The following is a 23,422-nucleotide window of genomic DNA, read 5'->3' as shown; positions in this document are numbered from 1 at the left end:
TCAAGCTCCCAGATTCAGTCGTGGCAGCTTAGGCTGCTCATGAAAAGGGACCACAAGACAATAGTGGCAAGGCCCTTTAAAAGGAAATAACTAGTATTTTTCTGGTTTTCAGCATGTAGTGACTAGGTATATTAATCCTGTTAACAGTATCCTAATAATGAACAACATCTATTCTTCTTCGTCTTTATATTCTCTTGCATCTTCTTTATATTATAACTGCATATATGGACATGAATGCACTCACGTCTACTGCCAAAATTTGTCAAGATATGCACAGTTAAGATGCATTAAAATTATAACTGCCTAGTAGGTATTTAATTTTTTCCATGCTTAAGACCAGATGCTTAAGACTGAGCTGCAACTAAGAAGCACTTTTTTCTTTTGATAGTGGTAAATACAACAGGAATTTTAAGAGAACTACATGGTGTTCTATAGTAGTACTAGCAGAGCAGGGTGAAATATATTTTTTCTCTCTCTCTGAAACATTAGAAATAACACTTTTTATAGCTACAAGAAGAGGCTGGTAATCTAATTCTCTGTGTAGTATAACTGGAATTGTAAAAGGTCACAAAACTTTTAACCTTTGCACTGACCAGAACTATGCCACTCTGTTACTGTAAAGAAATCCAATATTATATTGCTTTTTTGGGCTTTTTGTTTGTTTGCTTGTTTTTAATAAGCTTAGATATGATGCACTAAAATTTTCAAAATTAAAAGTTTCCCTCTAAAGCAAGCAGAATTTATTCACTCTTTACTCCTAATCAATAGTCAAAGGTTAAAGGGCATTTTAACACAATGGAAGAAAATTAAAAGCAAACATAAATCTGCCATTCCTGCTAAATGTTGCAATTCATAGGGGCTAATGGATTTATTCTTTTTCTCACTGCATAAAATGCTTCTTTTCAGAGCGCAGTTACTATTCCCTAATTAAGAATTCACAAAAGTGCCATGTAAATGTACATAATTTATTCCCATCATATTGAAGGTCTGGGAATTTTGCCAATGAATGAAACATTGTATTCCATAGGAAAAATGAAACGAATACTTCTGTGTCTGATATGAGAGATTCATTCTTTAAACTGACATAGCCATAAATCTAAATTAGAGCAAACAGCACAGTCAGGGTAATATCTAATTGGTCTTTCAGCTTGGGATTTCAGAGGCTTGAAATGATGATTACTTAATAAAGCAATGAATATCCAAACCTTTAAAGACAGACATGAATGAGCTTTCTTGTCAACCTACTTTCCTTTTTGGAAAACAGAAGCTGGTGCTGCCACTAATCTCTGCTTTTTTATGTGTACCAGAAGACAAGTTTGGGGCTTTGATGACTTAAGAGGGTTTTTGTCATGTTGGAGTTGCCAACAGCTGACTTAGTGCAGAGCCAGGGAATGAAGCAGACGTACAACCAGATGGAAAAGTAATCTAGGGAGGATTGACCTTACAGGAAAAAGTAAAAAAGTGTCTCAATATCTCTGGCTTCTGGCAGTATGACCAGAGCATCATATGCCTGTGTCCTTCCAAAAAATCCCATCAAGGTTTCACATACACTTCAATACTGATAAGTCCACGTCACTGGCAGAATTCATTCCCACCTGGAGAACGACAGTATGTCCCTCTTATTTAATGGTGACAGAAAAAGCAGTTAGAGCATAATCTGGACTGCTGGGTTCTCATGCTTATCGCTTCTTCTGTTTCACATGCACTGTAACAAATTGGCTTGCTGTGCTATGCCCCAAGTGCCTAATGTAAAGTAGAAAGAAACTTGAAGAAACTGCATAGCAGACACTGACATCACAGTCAGAGGCTCATACTTCACAATGATCTTAGCATTTGTGGCCTCCTGTAACACTAAGGAAAATCTCGTATGGACTCTAGAAGCCAGGTAGGTAACAGTCAGTATGGAAATCTGCCTTAAAACCAGCTGAGATCCATTTAAATTCTTTCTACCCACTTCAATCTTAAACAAACCACCACCCCCATTCCCCCTGCTGATCTTAGCAGTTGGATTGAATCTGCCTTTAAAGTCTTCACTATCATCCCTCTGCATTGTGTCCATGGGTGTACACTAACAACATGGTTAATTTTTTAAGATAAATTAATGCACATATCATGTCATTGAAACATTTAATGAACTCCACAAAGATGCATTCATATTTATGCCTTTCTAAAAAAAAAACCCACCACCTCTCTGTTTAAGAAAATACAGATGGTATTCCTAAGATCTTTAAAATACATTTTAAAGAAAAAATATCACAAATGTGGAAAGGGGAAGGCACTTTCCCCCCTCAGATTTTGAAAGCTCAAGGTAGACCTTTCAACTTTTTCTCTTTAATCAACATAATTAAAAGTTATTTTGTAAAAATGCTCCCTCTTATAAATACTATTTAGGGGTTTTATAATTAATTTTTAAAAAAATTAAAATAAGCTAATCCTTGAGATAAAATTGTAAGGATCAGTCATGACAGAGTAAATCATGTATCTCTGCTCTGAAACTTAAAGTGTAGGTTATTGCACCCAGGTTTTGCATGTTTCTTGTAAAATGAAATGTGCTTTTAAGTTGACACTTAGCAGAGTCTGAGCAAAGCAGTGCAGCAATGCCTCTTAGTTATGAGCAGTCGGTGAGAAACCGACATCAAATAAAGCAAAGCTTTTCCAGGAACCTCAGGTACTATGTAATAGCTCAGCAGCATACATCTGAAACGAGCTGGGAAACTACAAGGAAGTTAATCACCTTAAACCTCTTCTTGTTTTACAGCAACATTTTTGTTGTGCCATGGACTTAATTCTCCTTAAAAGAAAATGACCAGTCAGGTTATTCTTAGCAACAGAGGGGTAATTGCAGCAGAGGCTGCACAGAGTGCTGTGAATCAATGAAAATGTGCAGAACTGGTCAATTCTTGCTGTACAGCTGTTTGGCAAGGCTGCCAGCATGGGCTGAGAAAGAGAGAGAAATCTTCTCGGTTTAGATTTCAAGGGCATGTTCCTGTATCCTGGTGTAGATCGCTGGTCTACTGCGAAAGGACAGTGGGCTGGGAACAGTCCTCCTTTCCATAACTGGAAAAAAGGGGGGAAACCTGTCTCAGTACCCCTCCTGTGTGAAGGTAAGGAAGTTAATCAGGAGAGAGAGAGCTTAGAAGAGGATTCTCAACCATGGGAGGGGTAAATTTGAATAATTAGGTCTTTTGACTGAACATAAGGAATTTAGCTTACTAATATCTTGGCATATAGTACAGTAATTCAATTCAAAATCTCTGGTTCACACCTGATCCTTTTTACAGCAAAGCAAAATTTGTCATGTCCCACATTTTACTAGATTACTTGAAATTCTTTTGCACATCATAGAGATACCAATGACATAGCTAACACTTTTTTCTTTGATTTGTTTTTTTGGTTCTGGGGTTGATTAAACTATGAATTTTTCATCATAAAAAAAAAAAAATGTTGCCAATATCCAGTCACCATTTGAAATTTCCAGTTCCAAACCAAGTAGATAAGACACCAGGATCTCTTCTTTCTAGCCTGGTGTCTTTAAATACCTGGTGATATTTAAAGTTTATTTTGAGATTTTCAAAATATTCCAACCAATTGAAATGTCACCCTCTGTTGGACACTGCACAGTATTCAACAACAGTTATTTTCCAATAAACATAAATCTACAGAGAATGATAGAAGAAAGAGAAATCGAAATTTTTAAAAAAAAGAAAAAAAAAACCCAAATAACAAAACCAAGAAACAAACTAGGAAGGAGGTGAGAAATAAGTAAAAAAAAAAACCCAAACATGCCTACTTGGGCTTCTTTGTGTTTCTTTTTTCTTTATTTCTGTTTCAAGTCACTAATCAAACCCACTTCCCTGCAAGTAGGCTGGATAAGAAATTTAGCTGTCCACTATATCTTGGACATCTGCTGATAGATGGTGTTCAGTTACCATCTTTCTCACATAATACAAAGGAGCTGCTAATAGCTAAAACATAGCCTTACCTGAAGACTGAGGCTGCTGCTGAAGAAGTCAAGATACTGCATGAGGTCAGCATTAAAGTTTTACCCACAAATTGGCACATAACCAATGCCAATCCAATGTAGAAGATACTTCCTACAGGGAATTGTGCCTTTAATAAGCCACCAGATACAAGTTGCTGGTGTTTGAAATCCCAGTTCAGTATAGTGCAACAACACGGTCTTGATTTGACAAAGTCAAGGATGTAAAAAACTTTCAAAAATGAATAAACTTATTGTGAACTGAACGTGAAAAAACACAACACTGGCAGTGGCTGTCACCAAAATAGCAGCAACTTGATGAGGATTTAATAAAACACACAGATCTAGTAGCCTAACAGTTCAGGAGAATGATTTTGTACTCTGTACTCACTGGACCTAATACAAACTTTCCTCTCTCAGTCAAAGAAAGGAGACAAAGCTTTGAGAGTGCTCAAATGGCACACCCTATATAAGCACAAATTTTTTTGATATCCAGCTTTTTCTTAGTGGCTGGCAATTTTGGTCCCAATTGGATATATTTTTAAATCACTTGATTTTTTTACTATCTTGAACTTCTACCATTTAACAATACATTATGAAAAAGACTGGTTAAATGCCTAACCTAAAATCGATAGTGGCTTCTGAAAATTTACAATTAAAAAAGTTACAAAAGATTACAAATAAAAGTTAAATTGCATCTGATGGTTTGATATAAAGACAAAAATTTCTATGAAACAAAAATGGAAGGAATCACTTAGACATCATTGGTTTCAATAGAGTGAACCGCACATTTAAATCCCTTTAATGTCTTTTTCAAATTCAATTCAAATTTCATTTCTAATTCAACAAATAAAACATTTAGAAAATTAAAATGGAAAGTTACATCCATTGTCAAGCAACTATACCTGTTTATATACCCTCTTCTGACTCCAGCAGATGAATTGAAGTCAGTGCAGTAGAATACACGTAAATTTTGTAATCTGAGAAGGTTTATAAATGAGAAATCCCAGAGCTGTAAAGATGCCATGATATCTGTGTGGTCTGTTTGTGCAAAAATATTCTGGATGCTGCAATATTCAGAGACCCCTCCTGTCAAAAATTTAGATGTGTGGTACTTTCTGGTGAAAAGCCAGTAGAAAGTTTGTTTATGTTTTCCAATTTAATTGCTTGTAAAACTGAATCAATATTAATCATACTAGCTGACAAAAATGTAAGTGAAACCAAGGAAGTCTACTGTAGAAACAGCAATATAGCGTTAAATTCATACAGCTGCAAGCTTGACAGCAGTCACTGCCTATCTAAAAATCCATTTTACTTCCTCTCATATGCATATGGTTGCAGCTTGCTTTTCAAATAAATCTGATCAACATTTTGTGGTATTTGAACATTTTCCCATCTGGTGGATTGTTCATAAAACTAATTTTCCCTGATTTAGTGAGGCTAGGAATGCACCAGCCTGAATAGTTTTAGATTTGTATTTGGAAATTCTGGGTTTTTGCAATCCCTCATATGTCCTGTAATATGTTCCTAATTTTACAACAGATTAATTTATGTTTTAAAGCTAATAAGGCAAGTGTCACGGTGCTTGGCTATTCTTTGCTGCGTTATGGTATTTCATTGTAAAGGCTCATGCTTACAAAGTCTCTGTCTATTTTATATCAAAAGATGAAACAGCTTTTATTTTTAGAGACATTTTACTTCTTTACTATAATACTCAACCCTCTAAAATGAGTCTGACTATCCCAAAAGTATTAATTAGTCTACATGCAGCTCCTGCATTGCACAAAATTCTGCTTGCAACCAATTACTCTAACGGTCCAAATTAAGTAATATTTTTTGAATTAAATTAAGGCATTAGTATTTCCTGTACTTATCTTTATTTCGGCAGTATCATTGTTTAATGACCCCCAAATTCTGGCACAATGCAGCAATTAAGGCAACACAGGGCTATCTTAGTAAATATCATAGCACCACACCTGTGATAAATTATGAAAGTAAGGTAATACAAAGTGTAGAAACCAGATATATTCAATGTTCAATTCAAACCTTAAAACATTTCCACTAGTTTACAGAAAACGGAGAAAAAAATGAAACTTATCATCCTATAAGGGGCATATTTGCATGTTAAATGTTTCTCTTTCTGATATTTGAATCCAAACCATTCTGGTTAGCCTTTCAGCCTCAGTCAACCTGAGCCACCAGAACGTAGCCCATCATTGCTTTTGTCCTCAGTCATTTTCTTTGCAGGAACTTGGTTTATTTCTGAATTTCGCCTTGTCTTGACCTTACATAAGGCTGACAATATTGCCCATGTTGCCTTCCTCCCACATGGCAGACAGTGATTAGAGCGGATTCAAACAGATATTGAAGTCCCTCATTGGATGGCCTACATTAGGTGCCACCTTCACATTATTAAAACATCAATCATGGTAGAGCCCCTGTGTGCAGGGAGCTGCTGAACTAAATGAAGCAAAATGAACTTTTCTGTCAAGTCAGTAGGAACATGCTAAGCTTATTTCAGTATTTCCCTTTGCTTCTTAGGTATTACTCAGTTCTTCAATACAGTTTAAAATGTTTTCCTCATTACATTATGCAGCATTTAAAACCATCCTCCATAACAATATTGGTAATATTTGCTTTCAATAACCACCACCATCAGGCATTTTCAGCTTCTGTACATTGGTTCTGCTTAAAAGATTTTAACATTGTAATAGGAAGCCTCTTTCTCCATCTTTTTGGCAAATGTTCTTTTACCTTATGCTTTCTCTCTCTTCTGTTCCGTGAGTGTTACTGTTTCTCCATATTGTCACCCAACATATATTCTAGTTTCCTCATGCAGCAGGCCTCAGCAGGTTGATGCAGAGTGAAAGTTTCATAAGATGAGAAAGGCTTTTGAATGCAAGTCTCTTGCTCAATGGAAAACTGCTGTAATTGTTTAGTGGCTGTTGATAACAAGCATGACAGATACCACCCCATATTTTTAAATGAAAGCAGTAATGGCAACTATGTCCTCTGTTAATCTGAATGTTGCTGTGTTGTATAAAATGTGTTGTGAACATACAACAGATTGAGCTTCACAGAAAGTGCAGCTGGGAGGGAGGTATATAGAGTAGATCACATACAAGCTGCTGTGTCAGACACTCTTGTTTCTCAGATTGAGCAACCTGGACTTATACTCCATAAGAATATAAATACCTAGGGAATTAAAAAGATTAAAGTGTTCCTGTATATGGATGCTCTGAAGACTAAGCTGTGAGACAGGTTTTGAGCTAGCCTTATGTGTTACTTGGACACATGCATGTAAGTAATGCTTTAGCCATCCAGTGCCTTTGTATCTGTCCTGAAATCTAATTTTTAAGGGAATTTAAGCTTCTAAGTAATGTTACTTTGAAAATCCTGCTCTATGGTGTTATTGATTTATTTCATGGCAATTCTGTATTCTATTTAAGCACCATTTTATTTTTCCAAACTTTAAAAGGATGGTGATTTCAGGTAGTGTTTAGCTGGAGAACAGTTGAAGGACAGCTACATTTAGGTCTTAAATCTTGCTTATGAGGCAAGATAAAGCTTTAAAGAAGAGAAATAAATAATAATAATAAAAAAGGCAATAAAAGGTAATTTAATTAGAGACCTGGCAACGAAAGTATGGTTTTTATAGCATCATCCATTGATAAGTACTATCTTACCTTTCTCTGCATGGGAGGTTGCCAGTTTGACATCCAAGAATTTCTTGGCATCACTGAGCAAAAAAGTCACACATTTATTATAGACTAAGGCTGAAAGCAGTTTAGCAGGATTAAGTATTAGGACATCAAAACCACTTGGCATATATTTCCTCCTTTCATAAAGCAAATTAATGCAAGTAGTCATTAAAGAAACAGGTATATTAAAACAGAATCAAAGCCATACATCAAACCTCACTGCAAATCTTGGGGAATATGCCTTTACAATAATATATGACTTGACCTTCAGCTCCAAATATCCATTAGACATTTCTAGCTGGCATTCATTCCGAATTAGTAAAGTATACAAAGTGATTTCCTCCTGTGAATTTACAGGGGTTGGATCATCACTAAAAACATGTGCCTGTCTTATTAAGTACCTAATCCACTTCCCCTTGTTAATGATTCTTTGCACTTAGATTGCACGTTACCTTTTCAAAGAGATCCACAAAGTATTATGCAGTGCTTCTGATCTAAATAGAGGAAAAAAGGTAATTTTCATTTAGGAGATACTGTACATACAAATTGGACAGGACAGGCAGCTAAGTTCTAGTAGTGAGAGCTAGTTGTTTCTGAAGATGTTCTTTAGAAGTTTTTATAGTGTATGACCTAGGGAGTTTGTGCAGGATTTATGGACTACGAAAACCATTTAAGGCAGTTGGTGGTAGGTAGATGGCTGGTGGGGAACAAACCCATTCAATTCACCACTGTTTGCCTCACTAGGTTATTTAGAAGGAAACGTGTTGATCTCTCACCTTATTTTGGAGAAGGACAGCCTCAAATCCCCAAGTAAATTGCAATATCTAACTGAATTTCTAAGACAGAACCAAAAAAGAAGAAAAAATACTTTCTTATAACTGCAACCATTATTTGATTTGTTTAATGCTCAGTTTTCTGGGGTGACTAACATAGCAGATAAACAATATTAGCAATTTATTATTATCAGTTGTGATTTCAGGGCTGTAACTTTTTACTAGAACTTTATTATGGAGAAAATATTACCTGCCTACCATTTTCCTAAAAACAGCCAAAAAAAAAAAAAAAAAAAAAAAAGTTATATAAGTGAATAATCCACCCTTAGTTGAGATTCCTTTTCTGAAGATGTGCTGCAAATCTCTCCCTGGCTCCAAATCTTAGATTCTTATGGATTTCTGTGGTTAGAGCTTGTATTTTGCTACAGTCTCAGCCTGTGGGCTTCTAGGCCTAGACCTGAGGTAGGACAGCCTGTCAAGTATTAGGCCTCCATATTGGGTTTCCTGCCTTGGGTCTCAAATTAGCTATTCTTTCCCTCCTATCTTTCACAAGCCTTTTGGGTATTTATCTGAATTTGTGCATACAGTGGATTTGTTTAGCATATAGAGGATTTTTGACAACGAAAAAAGTAATATCCAGTTATTCTAAAGGAATTTTGGTTTCACACTCATGTTACTTAGAGACATAGCGTAGAGACATTGTGTGTAATAGCTCTGCAGGATAAAAACAAACACTTAGATCACACAGCCGTGTCTTCTTTCCCCCATAACATTTTGTCAGATCCGAATTATATGTCACTTTTATTCTTTAATTTAATGACAGTTCAAGGCTTCCAATTCCTGGAAAAGTCAGTGTTACATAACCACCAATTTAACACATTGCAAGAGATGCCTGGCTTGCTGGTTTAGGGCTCAACCTATGGGAATATAAATCTTAATCATAACAGTTAATTAACTATAACCTTCAGAACTGTGCAATTTTAAGGAGAATCAAAGTGATATTCTTCTGCCCCACACCCCTGAAAGATACATGAATGCAGATTTAGTCATTAACTTCAAGTGTACTTTACTGAGGAAACATTAATTTTTGGTCTAAGAATACAGGAACCACAGAGCAGTTGTACTGTATGAGATCAGGACACTCTTGCCCAATATTTTCTCTCCAAATATGTCTGTGAATGGGTGCCTAGGCAAGAAGACAAGAACATCATGAGCTTATGTGATACTGCCTCCCAGCATGCTTCCATACTCCAAACTTGTCTCGGGGATTTCCTAAGCCATCTTTGTCATCCTGCAGCTCTTCCTGGATTTCTTTTCTCTCAGCTCCTCCAGTCTCCCTTTGGATTAACAAAAACTTCTGATGTCTACAGCATCTTTTGACTAGTTCTTCATCACTACTGGCAAAAGTCATCAACAGGGAATGGGATGAAGGTGTTTAATAACTTTGTGAGCGGTGTCGCCACCACACAGAGTACTTCTGCACAATAGTTATGTTTTTCTAGGTATCTCTTAAGCTTGCTTTTATCTAGCTACTTAGTTTACCAAGAGGTGAAACAATTCTGTTAAGAAATTCATCCGTTCCGAGTGTCCCAAATGGTGTGCACACACAATACTGGATTTGAGACTGTTGTGACTTCACTACTGTTAACATACAGACTAACTGGATTAAATTCAGTCATGCCTCCTGAATGCTTGCACAATAACAACATTCCCTAAAGGAAAACAAAGCAACCACTGGATGAGAATGCGATCTGAGAAATAATACAGGGTAGTATCTGTCCAGAATTGTGCGAAACACAAATTGTCATTTGTCCATCCCAGCTTTACAAAATATTATTCAAAATTAAGCTTTTATACCATAAGAGTAAACAACCAGTTTTCTTACAAAATCCATCAATCAAAAAGCAAAACTAATTTTTCTGGGAAAGTAGGAGAATCATGAACCATTCCAGTAATGTTTTGCTGCCAGGATGTGAAGATAACATTTTTCTTCCTCTTTAATGTCTTTTTCATATGTAGAAACTACTGTGACTTACCCACAAATATTGGAGTTTACCCTCAGGATTTTTTTGTCAAAGATAGTCAGCATTTAATTATATTTTTCTTAAAGGATACACAAACATTGTCTATACTTTTTATCATTGCTAGCTTTGACTCTTATGTTCTGTATGATTGAATCATTAAATCTTTTTCAAATTTATGTATGATCTGGTTTTGCACTGGTTTCTGAAATAACACCTACATATCTTTGCAGCTACATATTAAATTTTCACTGCAAATAGTTGTCACATTTAGCATATCATAAAAAGGAGTATATTTTGCTAAACCATAAACTATTACCATGTAAGCTTTTAATTATACAACAAAAATATAAATCACTAATAAAAGACAGACAACTTATTTTCAAAGAATCAAATGAGTTCTAGTGTACAGTAAAAATTATTTTCTTCAGATAAATATCAGTATATTTTTTGGTAAAATATTTAAAATAGAAGAAGCAAAACCATTCCCAATGTTTAGAATAAGAAAGCAGAAGATGAAGCTAAATTCCAGTTGTAGATAATCACTACAAAACAGATTTACTCGAGATGGTTCAGAACACATAAGCATTTCAATGACTATAGCTGTCTTTATTTGATGAAGGTGTCAGTCTTGATCAATAAGGACTGTAAGGCTTAGGTAAATACTTGTCAATGAAAATGTCCTTCTGGATGATTATCTCTGTAGAACAAGTACTTCATGTCTCCATAGAACAAGAGTAAAAATGTATATCTGTGAGAAGTGCAGGGTGAAAGTAGAAAACATTATCATTAATTACTTCTGAACAGCAGTGGAATTGCTTCAAGGTTGTTTGCTGCCTGCAGACTTGTCAGTTTCTTCATGCAATGTGTCACAAGGGGATTTTTGAAGCAATACCAGTGCTCAGAAAAAATAAATATATCAATATGATGTATGACTAATCTCTGCTTTGCAGATGTTAATGCCCTGTTTTCAATAGTAAGAGGAAAAAAAAATATCAAAACATCTAAAGGCAAAGCCAGTCAGTTCATAGCGCAAAAGCAATAATAATGTGTTAAAGCAAACCGATTACATAACTTGGGCAGATGGTGTGCTTTGTCCACCCCCCGCTCCAAAAAAAGATGTTGCAAATCTGAAAATTTCCATACGAAGTCAAACCTTCTGAAGTTTCTGCACAAAATCCAAGGATTGTGTCATATGTGATACTTTCAAAAGGCTGAATACAATAAAAGTGCCATCCATTAACTGCTAAATTGAGTGTTACCCTCTGAGGTTATCATCTTAGGTTATGCTCATCACAAGAAACCTTGCACTAATCACGTCATGCTTCTGATCTCTGCTTTAATTCTACACGGTGTTTCTACATGATGAAGAAGCATTCAATTAAGCCTTAAAACAAGCTGTAGATTGCTACCTTCTGGCACCTGTTCTGCCCAGAAACCTCACTTCTGAGGAACCTTGGCTTTAATAAAAAGTAAAGCAGTGGTGTTTCAGGGAGCAAAGCATGGATTCCAGAACCTGAAGTCTTGAGCTCTGGCCGAACAGCCTTGGGCATATCATTTTGCAGCTCCCTCACCCTATATGAAGTGAGGATGACTGCGCTTTTTATTAGTTTCACTGCATTTTCACTACTGTACCTTCTGTGTGAAAATTCTATTTCACATACTAGAGAAATTAATAAGTAAATAAATGTTGACAATGAAGATTATGTGGGTATTTTTCTTATTTTGTTTTAAAATAAAAAATATTTAGCCACTTTACTTTTGTTACCCATTTTAAACAAAACATGAAAATGTGCGTATGCCGACAAAGGCACATGCTGCACTGAAAAGAAACCATTCATGTTAAAATGTTATGAAATGGCAGTACAAATATCAGTCCTCTGCATATAATCGGGTCAAGGACTTTACTTGTCCCGAAAGAGAAGAAAATGCAAAGAGCAGAATAAACACGTTCGAAATGACACATTACAATAATACTTACATGGAATGGAAAATGACAGACTACTGCCATTCTTACTGAAGGAAAAAGTTAAACAGGCAGTGTGACACAGGCATTGTGTAAGCAGGCAGAGCGATAGAAAGCCTCTGTCCCTTCATTAGGTGAATATAAAATCAGAGGTGTGTGGAGTAAGAATAAACAGATAAAATGTTATCTTCAGGCACTAACTGAGGCTTTTTTTTTTCTTTTCTTTTTTGTACCACCAGAGATTCATCTTTTGTAGAGTCTGAAATATATTTGTAGAAGTATCAAGTGTGAGTATTTGACTTATTTTTCAAGTTGAATGTATCTTCCCTATGGGACAATCTTTCCACCTACTCAACTGAAAGTTAAAAGTGTTACATCTTCAAGACAAACATTCACTGGATGGTCACATCCCCAAGCATGCAAAATGCTGGAAGCTGAATCATCTTTCTTTGCTTTGTACAGTTTGGAAGAATTGTACACTCCTTAGACCTCTGGTTTACTGTCATCCCAGAAGTGATTTACAAAACAAACTACTGCTGAGACTGTGATTAAAAGATAAAACTGCAAGTTAATGCCTGTAGAAATTGGGCTTTGATAATTTTCTATTGATAAAGGATCAGTGCATGCCAATTGATACTTCAAATTTTTTAGGTTTTCTATGAAATTATACTTTCATTTTCTTTAAAATACTGGAGTACTTTCCACCTGTGTGGTAGACATGTAAACCTTCCTGTCAGTGCATACTTGCTAGAGTTATTTTTAATCTTTCACTTGATAAAGGGCATATAATCCTTGGTAATGTGAATTGGACCACATTATATCACCAGAACTGAAGTCAATTACTAGACAGTATTTAGCATAGCCCTTCTTTTATACTAACTCATATTTGTCTACCTGTTTTTCTTTATTTCTGCATTTAGCAACATCAGATACAGGGGAAGATAGGATTTTGACAGATTGAATAACATTGTAAGAAGCCAGTGTGTTAACAGCAGAGCTTGAACAGGGCAGAAAGGGAAGAAGGGAAGACATCTGCAAAGTATTTACACATTAAACCTTGCTACAACAGCGTGTGCCTCCCACAATGAAACACATAGTACAGTGCCAAAATATCACAGATGCACGCTGCAGGTACAGGTAAAGTCTGACACTTAAGAGCATGAGGGCATTTCTAAATCCTTGACTGCAATACTATTGCCCTGTAATGTATTTCCACATTCTGATGCACAGTCCTACTCGTCATCAGGAGCTGTGCAAAGTTCATACATGGAATCAACAGGCAGAAAACAGAAAACTGTTTTCAGTTAGCAGAAAACCAGAGACTGCATCCCAGTCAAGCTACAAACTTCATAAGAGAGCTTGCGCAGCAGCCAAGGTCCACATTCAACCCCACTTAATTTTGTGTTGCTAACTGAGGGGTGCTGTAGCTGAGGGCTGCTGTTAGCATGAGCAAAGAGAAACAGAAGCTCTCAGAGCATGGTTCAAACCACCAGCTAAAGACAGAGATTACAGCAGTTGTACTCCTAATGTAGCTGCCTTGGGGAAGATGTATCTCTGCCTTGAAACTCAGGCACCACACTGGTAAGCTTTTGGACATCTGGGCACCATGTCGTGCTCAAGAGTTTTCAGCAAAATGCAGAAGTTCTATCAGAGTGTCACAAAGGAATTAGTGGCTTCAGAGTGGGGATTCACAACATCCCACATGCTGAAAAATAAAGGTGGGTAAAATGAGGGACAGGAAACACTTCAGATATAATTGTGACCTGAAAGAAATCAATTTTATCCCTTCTTTAACTCAAGCACACTTACCAGGGCTGCAGAGGAGGGTCTCCTTCTACTAGTACTGGAAACATCCTGAATTCTTCTGGAAAATTAGACAGATAGGTCTTCCCTTATAGAAGTGTGGAAGACTCTTTTTTTTTTTTTTTTTTTCTTTCAAAATATATCTGAAACAGAATACAGTAAGAGTAGCAGCCCTCCTGTATTTAATGTTCAGTGATTACAATACTACTCCAGGTCATAAGGTGCTAGAAGTCACAGTTTCCATTTCCTGAAATAGGGATTTAAATCCCCGTTTCCTGCTTTTCAAGAAAGTTCTTGAATCAACAGTATAGACTGTGCTGTTCGGGAAAAAGGATGGCAAGAAGCTATTCAGTTTTTCTTATTGAAGCAGTTCCACACTCTGTGAAATAGGCATTTGGAGGGAAAGAGGGAGACAAAGCTGAGCAAGAAATGATATGATTCTTTAGCCTAATGGACATACAACTCTCTTGGGACAGTGGAACTGTAGCTAATGGTCTCTGCTCTTACATAAACAGTTGTTGGAGCATGTCAAATTTCAGCAAGCAAATTCACTAAGACAGTAGGACATTTTATTAGGGAGGAGAAAAAAAAATATGTTTCATCTGTCAAAATGGAACATCTGGTGACTTTTGCTTATATTTTCTGATGCTAGATTAATAGCATCACACATTTAATGTGGGTGCATATAAACTGTAATTTAATTAGATGTTGAAAGTATTCTGGTGCCACTTAGCCAAGATGCCAAAATACTGGTTTTGTTTGCAGTTAGAATCTGCTGTGGATACTGTGTTGTTGTACCAAGCTTTTCTTTACCGAGGTCCCATCATCCTACAGTAAGCAGCAGGGGGGTACTAATCTTCTGCACTAGCACTTCAATTTTCTCATTAAAAAAATTGGCTTCATCTTCCTGGCTTAGGCAAGCTCTGATCAGTGTCGCTCAGACCTTGGGGGCCACAGATTGGGAGCAGCAACAGCAGAAGCAGCGCCAACTGCAACAGCAGATATTTTAGCAACAGCTGTCTGGTTTCGTATGCTCCTCCTGGATATCAGTTTGAATGCTGCATATTAGCCAGCTTGAGGTGTTTGTCCTCACTATGTATTACAGAGCCAAGTAAGAGTAGGATGCTCTTTAGAGTGAAGCAACAAGCAGTGTCATAACAGCTCAGCAGATTGTTAGCATCTTCATATATTCCCAAAAGCACTGAAAGAGTAATCAGAGTAACAATAAAATAGTAATGATATAGGTACATAGTTATAAACCCAAATCATCTTAAAATCATGCTTCGCATTTCTACTGAGGCTTGTACACTGTGCATTTCACTATTTTTAAATTCCATAGAGGAATTTAAAAGAGTTCCATCCGAGAGGAGAGCAAACTTCATTAGCTGCATTGTGACAATGAGAAAACTGGAACAGAGAAGTCAATCTTTCATGCAGTGTCAATGAGCAAGTAAATGGCACAGTGGGAAACAGCAGCCAAGTCTCTTTAACTTGCAGCTTCATGCTCTAACCTCTAGTCTATTCAAGGGAGTGAATAGGTCATTTATTCCTGTAGTTTCCACTTCACTATTCACATGCAGCTGCTCTGTAGAGAAGGAAACTAAAAACATAGGAATTCCTATTAAATTCCTCTGTTTGTGTATGTCTAGGAAGGTATTGGGCTTCCTCCACCTCAAACTATGAGTACTTATGCATAATACTGACACTCCAGGTGATCAGCCACTAGGTTAGGTAATTATTTGATTTCCCTTTGCATCTTCTAGGTCCGCAAAATAGGATTGTAATTATAATGAATAATCAGTATTTCTGCTTTGGAATAAAACCTGAAAAATGTAAAATACATGAAAATAACAAAACAAAACTAAATGTATCCCTTATTATTAAAGGAAAGAATCATAACTATGCTAGTATCTCTCCTGAATGGCTGTTAGTTTTACCTATGCTTTGTTGCTTTTTAGACTCTGGTCTTGTTCAGCAAGAGCACTGGAAATTCTTACGGGTTTCATGTGGTATCATCCTCAAATTTATTAATTTTGGCAAGGCTTAATCTTGAGGTTTCAGCTTTGTCCACTAACATGTCAAGTGGAACATAAGTATTCATAATAACCAATTTCATGTCTACAGAAAAACATTGCTTCTTTCCCTGAACAAAATCCTTTGGTTTTCAAAGCTCTACAAATAATTGCTTTCATGTTTCTGCAGGAACACAACATAACAGCTGAGTTCTAAAGATTGGAATAATGTATCTAATAAAATTTCCTACAGTTTCTAGAGAGGTAAAATGTAATTACCTGACTTGGAATATGTCCAAATGTTAGCACTTTCCTTTCATGAAGGCACCAAAAGTAGGTTTCTGAATTTAAGTTTTTTATTCCCTTTCAAGCATGTGAACCCAAGAAATTATAATAATGACTTTAATGTCACTGATTCTTGAAGTTCATCCGTGCAACAGAGATTCTTTCAAATGACTACCTGAAGACCTCTTTGTCCCTCTCTGAGTTCATTTTCCTTGGAATATTCTCGCGAGACAATGTCTTAAACATAAAGAGTCACATAAAGAGTCACAATGCTGAATGTGTCAAATGATATTCCTTTATGCTACTAGTGAAGTACTTGTTATAACATCGCTGATTTAATGGTGAACTTAGAAGTGTTCTAGCCAGAGTTCTTGTCTGGAATTGCTCTCAACACTTAAAAAAACCAAACCAAACGTTGAAGCTACAGGGGGCCATGACAAAAAATGTCTGGAATTATGAGTTGATGGAAAAAAAGGGAACTGAGGTACCTGAAGGACTGCTCTCCTTTATACTCTCCGGTAAGTAATGTTTAATGTGACTGTCATGCAATACTGACAGACATGGTTTTTTTCTGCAAAAAATGTACAAGTTTACTTTCCCAAAACCACTAATCACACAGAGAAAAGATGAGTAATCCTTTGAAGACAGCAACAACTTTCTTTCCTGCTTTTCCATGTTCTGTATTGTATTTTCAACCATGAAACAAAAAACAAAAGACAAATCTGAATCAACTTTTGATCTTCTGAAAGAGTATCTACTGACACTCCCTGACCAAAATGGATAGTGATAAAGACACAGCCTCTGAAGAAATCAAAGGGAGAAGGATATTTATTACATGTCTTCCCATTTGAGTTAGTTAATTGTAAATTTTCTGAAATGTTGTGGAACTAGAGGCCACTAGGAGACAATTTCATGAGAAGCATGAACAGTTTATTTAACCCCTTGTTCAAATCAAATAAAAATCCTGAAATACATTTTCTTTTCAAAAGTAATTTCATTTTTCTTAAAGAAATTCTATTTGTTTAAATTCTGTTTCTATTAACAAAAAAATATTTATAGGATTTCTGTTCTCCTGATAGTATTTTCAGAACACAAACCAAACCCTAAAGGGATAACTATTGCAGATCTGCAGAAAGACACACAGCACACTTTCTGATTGACTGTCTTGAGTTTTTAATTTTATTCTTTCCAGTTTAAAAGATATGGCCAAGGAAAGACATAGCACTGTATAGTGACCAACCCCAGATTAATTAGAACTTTTTAATCATTCTGAAGACACAATATCATTAATAAACAGCTCACAAAGAACTTTGCTGAGACAGAGTTGTGTTAAAAGCTTCTCAAAGTACAGAGTAACACTGAGTCTTCTAAAAAGTCTGTCTGATGATAATTCCTTAGCTAAAAGCATGGACCACTGCTGCTTTTGAATAGTTTTTAATTACAGGATTTCTTCACAATCCAAAAGGTAGCATACAGCTCTCTAGATTCACTCAGTAACACTGACATAAAATTATTTTACCTTGTATATCACTAACAGGATTTTCTTATGCTGTGTCAAGTTCATCTGAGGGGCTCTTCAAACTCTAAGCCAGCCTCACCTTTTATTAAGTCATGCCATTGCAGAGGTGCTGAATAGAAACAGAAAATCTTTCTGCATAAAACTCTTAGAGATGCAATCTCTACTGCCTATCCACCATGGCAGAGCTCTTTACAGATCAGGGTGACACCATGTCTCAGTTAATTGTTTTTTTCTAGAGCTTGGACAAATAAAATAGGCCTTACACACATCCAGAGCCATAAACATGTGTGTTTTGGTCACCTATTTGGTGAGTGACCACAGCTTCCAAGAGGTCATATTCTAAGCAGACACTTTTCAAACCCAACAGTACTTTTCTTACACTGCGCCAGAAAGAGCTTCCTGTACAACTTTGCCACAGTGTATGAGAAAAACAATTACAATAATTAGATTGCTGACATGCTCAGAATACAGAATTACTAGTGTGGGGAAAAAGCCCAACCCTTTCCCCCAAATGTTTTTACTATTTTCTATCTACATGAAGATCTATCTGAGGTAAAAGGCCTGTAAGAAGGAGGAAGGGAGTGGGGGGGGGGGGGGTGGTGGATGGGAGTGGGGGGTTTCAAATGTGCACATGGCATATGTCATGGCATTGAACCTGTGTGATCAGAAGTCAGAGATGCTGTTCCAATAAAACTAAGTAATAAACATGCCTGAGACATTCTGGTCTTCTCAGTGTACTTGTAGCCGTAAGCCTACAAAACATTATGTCTCCACATGGCCTCATGGAGCTAACAATGACTGTATATCTCCTTCCTGTAATGACAAAATTAATGGCACAAATGCAAAACATTTATGGGCTAATCTTGTGGAATTAGAAAATTTGTGTGTGTGCCAGGAATGTTTAGAGAGCTATTTCTCTCCTGCCCTTCCTGTTTGGTGTGACTGCTACCCAGCAGCTGTTGCAGTGCAGCTTACAGCCAGAAGCACTCAGCCTCTCCTGCGCCATGCACCGTGCAGGGGACCTAAAAGAGTAACACAAGGTTGGCTGGCAATGACACCTTGTTCAGAAAAGGGGAAAGCATTTGGAAGTCCTGGGACAGATGGAAGATGGGAAGCAGGGGGTTAGGCAGGACATTTCTCATGGGTTCACAACTGCATGTCTATCAATTTGACATGTATGCGCTTAATGGCAAGCAAAACTTAAACATAGTAGAGCTGAACTCAGAAGACTTGGTTTCGGTTAAAATATGGGCTGCTAGTAGGAACTGACAGGGTTTTCAGTTCTGGCAAATGATAACAATGTGTTTCAGAAATGAATAGTATTCTAGGATTGCTGATGTGAACTGAAACAATTTCTGTAAGTCAACTGAGCTTAGAAATGAAAACAGGCAAGGTTCTACTAGTAAACTTTTCTTGTTATTCACTTGTCCAAATAAGAATGAGGAGATCATTTGACTATTTTGGCTTCTGTGTGATTATGTTTATTTAAAGAAACAGAACACTATTTAATTATGTATGTGAATACTTGGAACATATTTACTACCCAACAGGCAAACTCTGTTTGGGTTTGTTGGAATGCCAATGGGCTTTTATTAGTTCAGCCCATCATTCTGTTGTGAAATGGAAATGAAAAGTGGAAAATATGCTTTGCTTCTCTAGGGATCACTTCAGTTGCTTTTTCTCTTTATTTTATCAGACTTCTTGTTGCTATGAGGGTCTTGAAGGCCTATTATTAAAACACCCTGCAGTCCTAAGGGAAGGAAAGCAAGCTGGTGCTGCAGATGGGAACAGTGTGAATGGAATAAACTGTAAGCACCAAAGAATTCCAATAAATGCAGTAAAATCTATGCATTATTCTTTTTTTTTTTTTTTCCAAAGTTCATTTGTGGTTTCCACCTTTTACATTTTTTGTGAACATGAGGTAAGTCATAGTACCAGCCAAGTACAAAAGCCGAAAAGTAGAAAACAAGTTAGTTATGCTGGCTCTTTTGGGGTCTTCTTTTGCACAAAACAAGCTAAATCCAAGTTAATGTATTCTGTACAGACAACCAACCTGCAGGAGGACTGGAATTAATATAAAATACTCATTATAGAAATGACATCTTCATAACTCTCAGAAATGGAAAGCAAAAGATACAAGAAACACTTACTTGCCAATTAAGCACTAGTATTTAATCTACAGATTAAGCCTATTAAACATTCACCTGAAAGTAGTTTTTACAACAATTTCATCATCACATTCCAAAAAATTCTAGAAAATAAGTAAGATGGTCATCAGGATCTTTTTTTTATACTAGATCTTGCAAGACACAAGAAACACAAAAGCTTTCTGGAACTTACTTACAATTGATAGTGTAAGTACTTACCATATTTTTATCACTTCAGATGTATGCAGTAGGTTTTAACATGATAACAAGAATACCCATGTACACTGATTAAGATGGTGGTATTAAACATAGGTGAGTCACAGAATCTTCTAAAAATTCAGCAACAGACGAGTCAACTTCTGCAAGTGGAATGCATCAGAAGGAACAAAGACATTTTCTGCATTTCAGGACAGCATCTACATCAACAGAGTCAAAGCGTGTTTTGTAATGATCAGATGATTTCTTATCAACTGTAGACCTGCTAGTGACACATTTCTGAAGACTAGGAAAGAAAGTCACAGCATAAACTGGATTCTCTCTGGAACAGAAGGAGCATAATTACTCCTAGAAAGTCATATGAACATTTTTCCAGTATTTCCTTTAATTTCAAAAGACATGCTAGTTTGAGAAATACCAGATTTATCTTGGAAATATTTCATTCCTCATTCATGTAATTGTTCTTAACCTCACCTTTGGTACAGTATTCATTTCAACCTGCTTCATGACTTCATATATCCAGAGAGTATACCTGCTTTCCCTTTTTTTTTTTTTTTTTAATTGATTTTATTTTTTTTTTCTTCGATGAGCTTGGCAGATGTATTCTACCTCGGCCTTCTGCTAAAAGGCCCTACCTGAAACGCCTTCACTGCCATCAGCTGAAGTGTGCTGGGTCCCTGTAATGGAGTTGAAAAAAATTTTAGAAGTTTCTAGAATTATACATAGCCATGCACATGTGTATACCTAAGCACAGGATTTTCAAGGTACTACATTATGCATCAACAGAGGCAGTACTGCTTTTAAAGCTGTTCCTATCAAAACTTTTTGCCTGCCTGCACAAAGCAATGCCTCTTGCTACTCTTTCTATATCACTCCATTTGTATAAACATACTGGAAAAATGAGAACTTGCTAAATGTGAAAATAGGGCTTACCAGGAAAGAAAAGAGAGACAACTACAAAGGAGCCTGGGCTTACCAAAGTGCTGATATAGAAAACAAAATATGCTTTATACACTAGATTTTCTACATGTCTTCATTGATACAATTTTCGAGAGCATTCAACTTGGAAGGCACAGTAAGTGCGGCTTTGTGACTGCTTTTCTAAAAATGCTTTTAATATGGGTAGCCATTAGGACAATGTGAATAATAGAAGTCATGTTTTTGCACCTGAAAACTGGAAGAATTAAAAAAAAAAAAAAAAAAAAAAAAAGTAGCTTCTGTCTGGCCAGAATAATAGCCTGTCAGGACACCTTTGTGGTTTTGGTTTTTTTGAGAAAAACACAGGCATTGGTAAAGTGATATCATAGTTGCTGCACAACTACTTTACTCCCATCCCCACTCAAACTGAGGCTGGATGTACTGCTACAGCATTAGGTACAATACATCCCATCCCAGCACATATACACTTTATTCATCATCTCCTGATATGGAAATATATGACAAATTTTATTCCAAAGTACCTTATGTGAGCTTATATATGAGTTTGTTTCACTTTTCCCTGACCCACAGAGGCCTAAATCTTTACATAATAGCTTTTGGGTTTGATTTAACTGAGGTCCATAAACAGCTGCAGCGTGCTGTAATCAACATATTGCTTAGCTCCTTCCCACAGGCAGCGTCCAGCTCTGAGACCTTCTGTGGAGGAAAGCTCTTTGTTGGCTGACTGACAAGCACTTGACAAGAAATTGGCTCATGAGAGACATAAAAGCTGTAATCTTGCCCCAGAGTCACATATATTATGTTCACAGTACATACCTGTCATTATATGGCACTAAATTCCTAGGAATTAACTCATTTCATTAACTTTTCTGGATCTGGATTGGAATGGATAAAATGCTATGAAGCACTCATCATCCAAAAAAAGTTCTTGAAAGCTAATATTTGCATTATACCTTCACGCTACCACTGTGTATTGCAAGACTTGGGAGCTCCTTTAACTTTATCATTAATCTGCACCAGAAGTAGATTAACACTTGTTCTAATCTAATTCTAGTGCAGCTGAAGGGAAAACCTGAATATGAAGCTGATATTTTGTGGTTTTTTTTAAAAAAAATGTTATTTAAGAAAGCCTGGGGGAGGTGGGAGGTGAGGAGGAGAGTGTTAAAGTGTCATTGACACCAAAATTTTTACATCTCTATCTGAAGGCTGAAGGAAGTCCAACAATTTCTGCAAGTATGCTGAAAGTATTACAAATATAATTGTAGAAGAGTAGGAATTCTGGACAAGGTATTACACCCTTTATTATCTTACCATTGTGGACACTTTGACAACAAGGCAGCATTAAAAAGTTCAATAGAAATAGAAGTATAGAATGTTTCATTCAAATGTGACTTGATAATAAAGGTGAATTCTCCCTGGGTAACATGAATCTGCTGAAGTTGTTTCAACTCCTGACATGAGATATCTCTGTTTACAAAACTTTTGTGGATATTGGGATGAGGATGGATTGCAAGTTGTATTGAAATAGCTGAGTCTTTTAGGATTGTGGCTACCAATATAAACACAAGAATACAACTTTTTGTTAATGCTTCAGGACCTTTTCTAGTGCAGGGATATTGTAGTGGGCAACCCTATCGAGGGAATTCTCTAACTTCCATAAACTTACAGGGAAAAACAAAAAATTCAGATGAATGAAGCACTATTTTATGTCTATACACTAAGCCATTATTACTTTTTCCCAACATTAATGAATTACAATAAATTTTCCAAGTTAAATAATAAGCCTCATGACATCTCAAAATTCAAAACAAACACAAAAAGAATGATACAAGTTTAAGGAGCCCCTTAATGATAAAAGTTTATTTATAGCGGTAATAACAGATCACAGGTACTTACTTCAGAACTGGACCTGAGCAAAAAGTCTTAATATCCATCTGGCAGAAGTGTGTCTGATTTCAAAAGCTAATCTGCTTGTCTCTTTGTCATGCAACTAACACCTTACAAAGTTTTTTCAGCAGAAAAGAGGAATATATACAAAAAGCTTACATGCTGGTGCTTATA

The sequence above is a fragment of the Falco peregrinus genome, chromosome 3 (genome assembly GCF_023634155.1).
Source record: "Falco peregrinus isolate bFalPer1 chromosome 3, bFalPer1.pri, whole genome shotgun sequence".
NCBI lineage: Eukaryota > Metazoa > Chordata > Aves > Falconiformes > Falconidae > Falco > Falco peregrinus.
The sequence above is the reverse complement of the archived record's forward strand: the minus strand, read 5'-3'. Positions refer to the sequence as shown.